The following is a 12,406-nucleotide window of genomic DNA, read 5'->3' as shown; positions in this document are numbered from 1 at the left end:
CCCAGAACGCCTTGTTGGAGATTTCTCTTTTTCTTCCTGGTTAAAGTGACGTGCCCATACCCAAATGGACCCATTGGTCCAAATGGATATATAATATATGCATGCTCTGAACGTTCCACTTTCTGCCTGCCCGACATTACCTTACGGCTGCGTCTCGTCGAAAAATAGACTTCAATCCTATTTCGAGCGGAGCCCAGCGGTGAGACGCTTCTGGGACGCTTCTGAACCGTAACGCGGTTCTTGTGGAATAGCACCCATTGACCAGAGTGGCCGCGATCCTTGCAGACGCCGCGGCGCAGCCTTAACGCGCCGCAGACGGACCCGTCTAAACAGCCAAAAAACGATTCTTTCAAATCGCCACATGTCACCCAGAGTCAACTAAATAGATTGCCAGGTATGTTGTTGGACATGCTGCCCATCGCAACAGGTCAAGTCTGTTGCCTTCAGAGAACTAATCAGCAAAAAATAACACAAAAACTTGTATTTTTATTGTTATTATTTTTAAAGTAAAGTAACTTTTTACTAGTTCTTTTGAGAGCAGTAACTATAACTATTACTAGTTACTTTTTGGTGAGCACAAACTCCCAGCCAGGCTGCAGGTGTGTGTGTTCGGGCTGGGTTTCGCTGTGTCTCGCTGTCTCGCGGCCACTGGGCTCATAGGCTCATAGGGAGGGGGGGGTTGGGGGGGGCAGGAGCTCCAACAAGCCGTTTAGGACAGAGAGTGAATACACATAATATACAGAGATGCTGTATGAGAAACCAATGCGATTTTGGAAAATTGCACAATATAAATTGATTTTAATACCTCAACAATGGAATTATGATCAGTAGAAATGGCTATGACATGGGACCTTTAAGAAGACTTGTTTTGTGTATTATGCGTGACTAAATGTGTGTGTGTGTGTGTGTGTGTGTGGGTGTGTGGTGTGTGGACTGGATAGTATTATCAGCTATCTGGCCAAGGGCATATCCATTGAAATGTAACACCACCATACTGTAGTCGCCCATAAAAGCACTGACACCCGACTTCGTTCCACTGCAGGGATCCAACCAATCACAAGTGTAACACAAGGCAAACTCACTAGAACGACTTTCTTTTATGAAGGCGTCGGATTTATTAACTATTGCACAAACCATAACCTTTGCTGTACCTCATATTTAAAGTTGACAATGAAACGTGTCAACTTGATGCAAACATTTCTAGTGTTAAAAATAGGAGTCACATTTTACTCAAGGTGGAAACACTAGTTGAAGTGTAATTTTTTGCCCATAATCCCATTCCCATAGTCGCATGTTAGATAACCTAGTAATTTCAAATATATAGACAAATTACTAACATGTATGAACCAGACATACTCTGCCATTGATGTTGTGTTGTCAATTTGTTGAAGATTTTTCTTCATTTGCATGTGTCTTTGGAAATTTGTATTTTTAAATTTGCATCGTTTTTTAAAGTGAAGCATGTTTCTTGCACTTGTCGTCCATCATACCTTTTATTTTCCTGCAGCATCGACAACAACCTGTACAGACTTATGATTTGTCAAATGTTATTTTAATGCGTTATATTGGTCATATAATCATAGTGTGGTAATACATCTGTAAATGTGACAAAAAATATGCCTATGAAAGCGCAATTCATGTTCAAAACGCAGTTCTGTCTTGGGAATTTCTTAAATTGTCCCTGTTCTGGACTTGTTCTCATCATGACATTTATATTTTCTGATAGTTTACTGACTTCTTTTTCTATGAAGCTGTTTGGCAGCAACACATTAAGCCTACGATTTCAGATTTCTTGAAAATGTATCTTTGAGCTCTCTTTTGGGCATCAAATCCATTCAAGTCCTCAATCAATTCAGTCTATAGATTTCATTGAAATTTATCATATCATGGAAGAAAACAAGCTTTTTGTATTGCATGCATTCAGTGTTGATGGTCTACTGTAGTAAATGCAGACCTTTCAAATGTATATTACATTTGAGTGGTTGTGACCTGACATGCCACTTATTATAGCATGCCCTTTCTCTTAACGGGGCATAATAAAGGCTTATATCTTTTTCAACTTTAGAATGGATTAGGCTTTTCACCTATCAGCTTATAAATGTATTAGCTACTGAATAGAGAGCAAGATCATTTCTTCTTACTCTGAGACATTGGCCTGAACTCTTTGGCAAGTTATTTTTACACATAAATACTACATAATGTGCTTGGACACACTGTATCATTCCGTACACATGACACCTACTGCTTAGTGCAGACGATTGTGATACAGCCTTTAATAGGAGTATCAAAATTAGATTTACCACTTTGATGTTACCAACTGCCCCACTTACCTTTGAGCTGCATTTGGTGGGTCTTCATTTCAAACCCTGTGTATAAAGATATTTACCATGGTATTTGAATGAGATGTATATATTGTTCCCATGGAAAAAAAAGTCTTTATTACAATAAAGATAGTTAAATTAATAAAGATAGAATTTTATTTTTATATCATGATGTTGAACAACGCTTTCCAATCGTAATGTACGGTTGCCGACATGTGCAAACCGCTACAATGCTGAGAAACATGCTGCATGTTCAAAAACGATGCACACGATGGTTTTCTCTTAATTCTCTTTTCAAACTAATTTCAAGTTGCATAAGGCGTGTGTTCACCAAAAAGGCTCTGATAAATGAATTGTACAACACCCGCCAATAACCAAAAAGCAGGCAGACAAAGTTAACAATTAGCTTATGAAAATGACAAAGCTTTGGATATTTCTCATCATTAGTTTGTAGGGACGAAAACATAGCTGGAATAAGAGCTAGCTTGAGAAGATGGTAAAATATATTGGAGGGTTAGTGCTAGTGATCTCCATTGTGGATATTTTCCCAACTCAACTGAAAAGTTTGAGGACATGTCGGTTGTAACAGAACTGTCAATGTAGGTCGATGATAGATTGAAGCCCAAAAAAGTCATTCCATGTAAAGCTAAGTAAATTTTATGAAAAGCGCCATACTGTTTGAATAAATGTACCTTTATTACATCTGGTTATGTTAGGCCATTGCAGGCATCATGCCTAATCTCTGAGCAGAACCCATAGTGGATGATTTTTTGCTTTTGATAAATCGATGATAAATTGGTTCACAGTATTTGTGCAGCTAGTATATAATTAGGCTTTTTGAGGCATGCCTCATTCACCCCTGTTGTAATATCAGGGAGCCATACAGTATTCAGCTAAATCAAATATGATACTGTTTTCATCTTTTGAAATCAGTCTCTGCTTATCTCGTGATCATCTGGCCTTAGTGAAGCCACAACATTTTTTTTTACTTTGCATAACTCTTCAGAAGGGCTGCATTGAAGTATCTATTGCTCTTTTGCTTTGCAGAAACTATAAAGAGTTAGGTCATTAGGTTCACCTTTTACATGTTCTTTCTTCTCCATTGCCCTTTTATATATCACAAAACAAGGTGAATAAAAAGCATGCAAGTGGCTGTTACAGAACATACTTTGATGTTGTAGCAGAGAACTCCACAGAGTGCTGAATTGATATGTGAACTGGGACCACCCGTAACAAATTTAGAAAGTTATGAAAATTGAGTTATCTCCCAATGAGCTATAAATAACTGTGGCATAGTTGTGAGCGTGATCATTGTACTATGCTTTGAACTGGCTGCTCTCTCTCCACATCTATCTCTCAAACACCTTACCCTCTCATTCTTCCCCAAACCCTTCTCCATTTCTCTGTCTGTCTCACTCACCCCCAAGTTCTCTCATGTCTTGTCCCTCTCTCTGCTGGGTGAGTGGTGTTTTGTTAGGGAGGGCTGATTCTTCATACTTGGCTGAGGCTTTATGGACAATAAAGCTCTGATTTCAAAGTCCGGCAGGGTGTTGGGCCTGGGGTCTTGGCTCACAGCTTTAGTTGCCTGCTGGGAAGAGACCCTGCACAGCCCCTAACCAGATGGCTATCAGCCCACATACAGTTCATATTATGCATCATGTGTTTTGTTCAAATACTTGTATATGTGCAGCTTCCTACTTCACCATCCAAGAGCTACTGAGCTGCACTGATCTCCTCAAAAAGACTCAACTTTAGTGTAATAAGCCCTATTGTGCTTTTTAGGTTTCCCTTTCCTGTATTGTGTAATAGGTGTTTCTGCATGTAAATGGTCTGCAAAGGCTAAAATCCGAAACTCCCTCCAGAGTGGGTTTCTCTCCCACACACTCCCCCCCTGCCTGAAACACTTCGATTTGACTCCTTTGTTAACTCCTGCGACATAATGACATCACTACGTTACACTCACACTTCTATGGGCTAGCACTCATACACATTGTAAGTGAAAGGCTATTGGGCGGGACATCTCTAAGCGGTTGACCAAATCACAAGAGATCCTGCCAGCTAACCAATCAGAGCAGACTGGGCTCTGGTTTCAGACAGAGGGTGAAAAGGTGATGCAGCACAGGCAGTATGAGAAAAATAAGCTTTTTGAACATTAAAGCACGGAAACATGTCAAACTAGAGGCATAACATACAAATATGAACCTGAACGTTAGCATAACAGGGCAAACCAAGGAGTCCAATCGAGGCGTTTCAGGCATGGAGGGGAGTGTGTTGGAGAGAAACTCCCTCTTGAGGGAACTTTGGGAATTTAGCATTTGGAAACCAGATAAATGCACAAAAACATAATACACACTACAGGAGTGGGCCCAAAAAGCATAATAGGGGCCCCTTTCATTATATTGCTCCTCTCTTCCTGTAAGCTTCCTGACAACAGCTCCCAGATCAAGACATTCAGTGTCCTGTTCACCGACACTGCAGCAGGCCACACGCTAGCCAACACAGAAGCTGGAACCAGGGTTCTCTGGTTAAAGTGAAGTCACTCTACCCTTCCTTTTCATAATGCCATTTTGACCTTAAACAGCCTTGTGATAAACTGGAGTCCCCTTAGTTATTTATTCCATGCACATTTTTATTTTAATCACAAATCTCATAGTGGAAATATGTGACGTGTTGTTCCAGCGTTTTAATACATCTGTAGGGACTTAGTTCAGTGTCGTTAAGGAGAACGCCCTGATAGATACGGGAGCTGCACTAGTAGCTGCCAAAAGTGCATTTTTCAGTCATTAGATTTAACTTATAACATTGTTTTTTCACTGAAGGATGTTAGGCAATAGAAGAAGAAAATAATGAAAGTAAGTATTCATGAAATTGTGTTTTAGAGAAAGACTATTATGGCGTCAGAGATTTTCTTGTGACATGGCCTATATATTGTACTGTATAATCTCACAGCATAGGCCATGCCAAAGGTGTCGGACCATTTTAATTTAATCCCAATGTTATCTTTGGCATCCCATAGCTCACATAACTACACTTTGCATATGGGCATGCTCAGTCAAACACGTTTATTTGATTTCATGCTGGTTCTGATACGATTTCACACCTGGTCTGTCAAGTTTCACTTTGTGTTTGTTTTATAGCCAGCATCTTACAAAATTGTTGGCATAAAGAATGCCCTGAATTTAAAAATGCAGAGCCAAGGGCAACCCTTTATTAGCCATGCTAGGAGCATGGCAGAAAGATGGCAATGTGGATCCAAAATGAAATATTTAATTAACTCTTGTATGCATTGCAGCGAAATGTAGAACTTTTTTCTTTCAGTTGTAATAATGTTAGGAAGTCAACATGCCACATTTAAGATGGTGAATGTGGTAAACTGTATAGGATACCTATCACATCAGCGTTGTCATTGTAGGCATGTTAGCTGCTAGCATTAGCATGTAGCTCATAGCATTGTTGCTCGGTACAGCATGGACTCTTATGGCGCTTTTCCACTGCAGGACCTAGCACGGCTTAGTACGGTATGGTTAGGCCTTGGTAGGCCAGGCTCACTTTATGCTGCGTTTCCATTACAGTTTAGGAACTGGGGTAGTAACTATAGTAACGCAGTGTAGGCAGGGCAATCGGCTGTTTGGCGGGCGATGACGTCATCTTCAGTGCGAACCACAAAACCATACCATCAAACCCCCCAGTCTCACTGCATTTCGTGTTATAGTCACGACATTTAATCTATTCATTCGTGTTTTCCCCTTCAAAACAGAAGCAATGTATTTCTATTGTTAGTATGTTTCGTGCCTGCACCACGTCTTTTTGTCCGGTCAGGTCTTGGAAGACTGGAAGCTGTGTGGTTCAGAAAAACATTTTCTTACTCAATATCAAGCCACGATTATTGTTTTTATTTTAAATCGTATAATGTCTGACTTTTTTTGCCGTCCGTGAGGAAACTGAAATATGTATTTTTTAATCCTTCTAATTTGTTATTATTTTCTAAATAACACACTGTTATTTACTCAACAACAATAATACACAATTATCCTTGTTTATATTTGTTTAATTCTATAATATAGGGCTTTATCGCCGTCCGTCAGGAACTGAATTTCAAAAATAAAGTCACCAGAAACAGACGTAGGCGATACACACCCACTGAACTGATTACCCAAGATCGTCAGCTATGGTTGAAGCTTGGTGATTTAATGTTTTAGCCGCAATGCACGTTGGGACATGGTGTTTATGAAATAGGAAATCTTAAAACATACAAAAAAAAAAAACTTTATTCCCAGTGTACTTGCTTTTCTCTTTGAAAGTCATCACATAACGGCATTGTAATACACGGTTCGGCTCCATCAAATATTACACATCTGCCTTAGTTCTTTATTTATAGAGCCCTGATGAGAAGACTTCTGGACAAACAGGAGAACTGCCGCCGAAACTGAATACGTGACGTAGATCATAAATATATCAGCAATTAAACAAAATCTTCAATTTCTCTTCACACAATACGTCTCCTAGCGGTAGCAATACTAATTCGGCTTACTTTTGTATTTGATCCAATTGGTAGATAGGTAGCAGTGCACAGCTGATAGACAGGGACTTGTAGTTTTCTAAGATATTATTGATTTTCTTTGAATAAAGAATATAAATACTGAGTTGAGAGAATAGTCAGGGGTTTTGGGTGATGGGAGACACATCTATGGATTCAGATTTTCAATAGCTTACCATTAAATGACGGATATACCTTTCTGTCTGTGATGTTTCACAAATCAGATATTAATGTGTAGAACTACAATATGTGAAATAATATTGCAATATCCTGTAAAATTATGTGAAAACATGAATAAAACAACACATCTTCAGATGTTCTAAATACATAAGTGTCCTACACTAAAAATAAAAATTATAATTTGTTGTGTTAACACTTTAAACTTGACAGTTTTCTAACCCGAACCGCCTAGTGGTTAAAGCACGTTGTTGAATTGTTTTGTTGAATATGTTATATTTGATGAAAAAATATTAAGAGTACATACAAAATAGGGGGAAAGTAGAAGGTCAATTATAGAAATATAGAACATAAAAAAGTCAAGAAGAATATTTAAACATTAAAGAATACTTTAGATTAAGGTCTTCTTTTAAATAAGAAAAAAGCTTTCGGGGTATCTACAGATAAATATTAAGCCTGACAAAGTATTTACCGTCTAATATATTGCTTTCCTGAAATATTAACTATGTTGAAGCACTTATTTTAACTGATATTATACATATTAATTATACTCTTATAAGATGTATGTAGATAGAATAAGAAACGTGCAGAATATAACAGTTTATTGCTGGAGGTATACACACATATTGATAGATGTCTTGTAATGCACTGTTGAGGAACCAGCGACCCAAGTTTTTCATCATTGCATAACTACACCGTAGTGCTTTATAGGGATCTGCAGATAAATGTTTAGTCTTTTCAAGCACCCACTATCAAATATCTCGCCTGATTATTGGCACTTGATAATCCCCTTTCCTGAATTTTACTGAGGTGTAACTAAAGTCTGATTTAAGGGTTGTTTATATTTCACACCATTAATCAGAATCTGCAAATAACTAAAATAAATGGATTGGAGTAAAAATACCAGGTTAACTTCTGAATTGTGGAGTAGAATTACAAAGTAACAATGAGCTGTTATGTGGGTATATTAATGCTGCCCATTATGGACACAAGCAATTTTCACCCATTTATTAATTATATGTTTTAAATTTGATAACACCAATGTGTTTCTTATCCCCTAAACCTCCAGCGGTGTACAAAGTTTAATACTGGCAACTTCTAATTGTGGGAAAAAACGAAAAAGTCTTTTAAAACTACAATTCCCAGTAGAGACGTTCCATAGAACATGTTGTGAAACACAATAGCCAGCATGTGTAGTTCTGGGGGGTGCGGTGCTGGACCCGTTCGAGTCCAGTTTTCGATAGTCTGCTGTGATTTCATTCCATTTCATAGAGCTGTTTGACGCTCGGCGTAACCTTGGCACACTGCCACTCCAACATCCAATCACAGAGCTTGAAGATGAATCACAGGGTTTGTCAAGGCGGGACTGTAGTCCCAAATGATAGCTGAGGATTATGGGTAGTGTAGTGACTTCGGCCATCCTAAACTCAGAAAAAACTATTTGTTTCTCCGAATTGAAGGGGGAAAACACAAAAGCATTGTACACAATTTAAACCAATCAATGTTGTGTAATTAACAATGATAAACTGATGTGTGTAGTTGATGAGTACTGCAGATTACTATGCAAACTTTGAGACCGGAAATACTGTTTTCACCCCAAGCTGTTGCCTGGCAACGCAATTCTGTTGACAGTTATTTCATATCGCATTAACACCATATCCCAACGTGCATTGCGGATAAAACATCCAATCACCAAGCTTCAACCATAGCTGAGGATCTCGGGTAATCAGTCCAGTGGGTGTGTATCGCACGTCTGTTTCCGGTGACTTTATTTTGAAATTCAGTTCCTGACGGACGGCAAAAAAGCCAGATATTTTAGAATTAAACAAATAAATAAAAACAAGGATAATTGTGTGTTATTGCTGAGTAAATAACAGTGTGTTATTTAGACAAGAATAACAAATTAGAAGGAAAAAAAGATTTTAAAAAATACAGACTTCAGTATTCTGAGGCTCTGAGCCCCATTTATTTTCCTCACGGACGGCAAAAAAAGTCAGACATTATACAATTTAAAATAAAAACAATAATTGTGGCTTGATATTGAGTAAGAAAATGTTTCTATGAACCACACAGCTTCCAGTCTTCAGCCGTTAGCTGTTAGCACTCTTATCTGTTCAGAAACTAGACAAAAGTCAAACAAGTACAAACCACGGACTGTCTGTGTCATGGCGAATACAGTCGCTGGTTTATTTATGTCTGTAGGCTGTTGTTGTGAGTTTGGACGGAGCATATACAACGTTAGCTTAGCCTGATCGATCCGATCTCCATTCAGAAAACACACATTTTAAAAGGCTTTTCGCCTGCCGTCTTGTCTGCAGACCGGTATCAGTATGTTGTTATTTCGGCATCATTTTGAAACGTGCATTACAATTAAATCACGGTAAAATATGTTCATTTTGTTGTAGTTGTAGACCCCTTGCTAGCGATTCTCTCTGACCATTCAACAGTCGAGAGTGTTTACGTCACTAGTTTAGCATATTCAGCCCGGTTGTTGGCCCGGTAAGAACCTCGATTTTGGAGGGCCAGAAAAAAGGTGAAAAAGTACCCTGAGCCGGAACTATCCCTAGTGGAAAAGAAAAAGAAAAATGTGCTACGTGCTGCAGTGGAAAAGTGCCATGTTTACCAAAAACACACATTGAATCAAGGAACCCAACTACATGAATGCCCTAATGAGAAACCTCCATATGAATGCATTTGGCTATATCTAGAAAGCGTGATTTATTTTGGATATGTATACCTTAGCCTTCTGCCGAACGGACATTTGTCCACTTTCATGGCACACAAGTCACAGTGGATCGTTAGAAAATGCTATTAAATACCGTAGGCCTACTGGAAAAGAGAATTGTACTGCCTCATTCTCGGTTTGGATTATCTCATGTCAGAAGGCTTGTCTGTATGGAAAAAAAGCAGAATAAACAATCAGTTGCAATAACTTTTGGTTTCCCCTTGGTCCGCCACTGATTGAACTGAAAGATTATTGGTCCAGGCAATGGAGGGTTCCCTCCCTCCCTCTATTCCACTTAGGAAAGGCTAACAGGCCTAACCCCTGTACTGCCACACCTATGGCTACACACACATTCCCCCTCTCACACTGTTTTCATCTGGGCGTGAAATGGATTCCTACTGTCTGCCAGAATGCACCAACTATCTATGGATGTGATTCACTTTCACCCTCCTTCTCTTTCCCTGTCTTTCTTTTTCTGTGCCACACGTGTGCCCTTTTGTTTCCATAGAAAAAACGGCCTCGCCCGCACTGCAAAGTCCACAAAACACATTCCCGGGGTGGTTATGATCGAGAATAGATTAGAAATCCCAATATTTTATATGACAGCTTGAATAAGACCTAAATCAAAAACACATGATGGTCTTAACCTTTTTAAAACAAACCACAGTCATCCCTGGAATCCCCAGGAGAAAGGTATGTTCATGAAATTCCTTCATAACTGGCACACACACACACACACATACTGAAAGTGTGAGAGAGGTCGTAGTATAAAATATTGATACCTCTCGCTGCCACATGATTTTACTTGTCCCGGAGCAGAGAGTCTGTTTTTCAAGAGGAAGGAACTGAAGTTATGCAAAATGATGATCTTGTTACAGCAAGTAATGAAAGTAAACCCTGTTCCAGGCAACTGCTTCTCACTGAGGACGGCTGCAATCTGTCAACAAAAGCCACATGATTCAATGCGATTCAGATATATCATGCTTTTTCTCTATCATAGGGCTGGGCCATTGTCAGTGCTCTGACCCGATCTTAATTGGACACAGATTATTTGGATAATAGCAAACACAGCTGAGCAGTTATCAGGAACATTTTTTAAATCTGCAGCGAGTTGATATTAAGCAGGTACGCCTGAATTTTAAAATGAAACCATATACAGATCAGTTCTCAGTAAGATCTAACTTATGTCCCTTAAATTGCCAGAGGATTTTTTATTTGTGGCACAATCCTCCCCTATATTTGTACAGAGGAATAGAGAGTCTAGGAGAAAACACTTAACTAAGTGGTGTCTGTGCTAAGCCCTTATGTTCGGCACTGTTTTATTGGATTGCTTATGTAAATATTAAATGATTATTTAATTGCGTTGAAGGCAGAAATATAAAAAAAAGCCAAATTCTAACCAATAGAACTTTTAAATATTTAGCTCAGAATATAAATGTACAAGATTCTGGCTATAATACTGCTTTTGATATGTTTAACAGTTTTTTGCTAAATGTACCGAGCAGCAGAGGCTGTGACATGCATTTACTCACGAGCAGAACTTTGAGACTTTCATACTGTACTGTATATTTGTACTACTTCATTTGTATTTGACAGCTATGGTTACTGGTTACTTTGCAGATTAAATGTGCCCTGTGAGTTTTTTGGTCCCCCTAGAAGCATGTTTTAAGAGTGGGCCCTTTTTTAGTTTCTTATGATTACATAATTATTAAAGGATGTATTTTCATCATCACATGGTTGACGCAATTTACATTCAGACAAAGGATTCTTGGCATTCCAAATATCTACAGGTGGCGTGCTGCACCAAGAAATGCAGCAATTTGCCAGTAAGGGCAGAGAACATGAAAACTGCAAGCTGGCAATCATGGAGGTAAACTATGCAGGTTAAATCTTTAAAAAATTGCTTTGTATTTAACATGTACATGTACAAAATGTGTATTGGTGACAGTAGAATTCGTAACATTTACTTACACTTTGTGTACAAAAACACTCAGGGTAACTTTAAGGTGTTACAGATTCATTTACACATTAATTTAAAAACAGTTGTAAAATTAGCACCCTCTCAATGAGTTAAAATCCTGTTACATGTTGCAATGAAAAATATGTGTGGATTACGGTGGCCAACAGGTGCAATCGCGCTATAAGGTCCCAAAACACTTCGACTGGGAAAACTGGCTGCACTTTCAAAAACAATGCAAATATAAAATCACTAATGTGCCAAAACACATGCAAATGAAGAAACATCTTCACCAACTTGACAACAAATGTGCAGCATTTAGAAAACATCCACGAACTGTACAAAACATGCGCAACATTTACTAAAAGCGTTGCATTATCAAAATGGTGCAAAAACACGGTGCAAGAAGCTCAAAACACAATGAAAACAGGGACACTGAAAAAGTAAAGCACACAGCTGGGACCAAAGCGCTTGTTGACGTTCAGGGATTGTAAAGTTGGCAAATTGTCACTGGAAACGTACCTAAATGTGATCGCATGATTCCTTCCAATGTTATTGCTAATCTACTAAACTAGCTAATGTAGCTTTCCAATAGTCTTTTCAAATATACTGACAAAACACTTACAATTATGAAACAGACTCACTCTGCGAGTTTTGGGCCATAGTAACACGTTGGCAACTGTTGGCCA

The sequence above is a fragment of the Notothenia rossii genome, assembly GCF_949606895.1.
Source record: "Notothenia rossii genome assembly, chromosome: 2".
Lineage (NCBI taxonomy): Eukaryota > Metazoa > Chordata > Actinopteri > Perciformes > Nototheniidae > Notothenia > Notothenia rossii.
Note: the sequence above shows the minus strand (reverse complement) of the source record.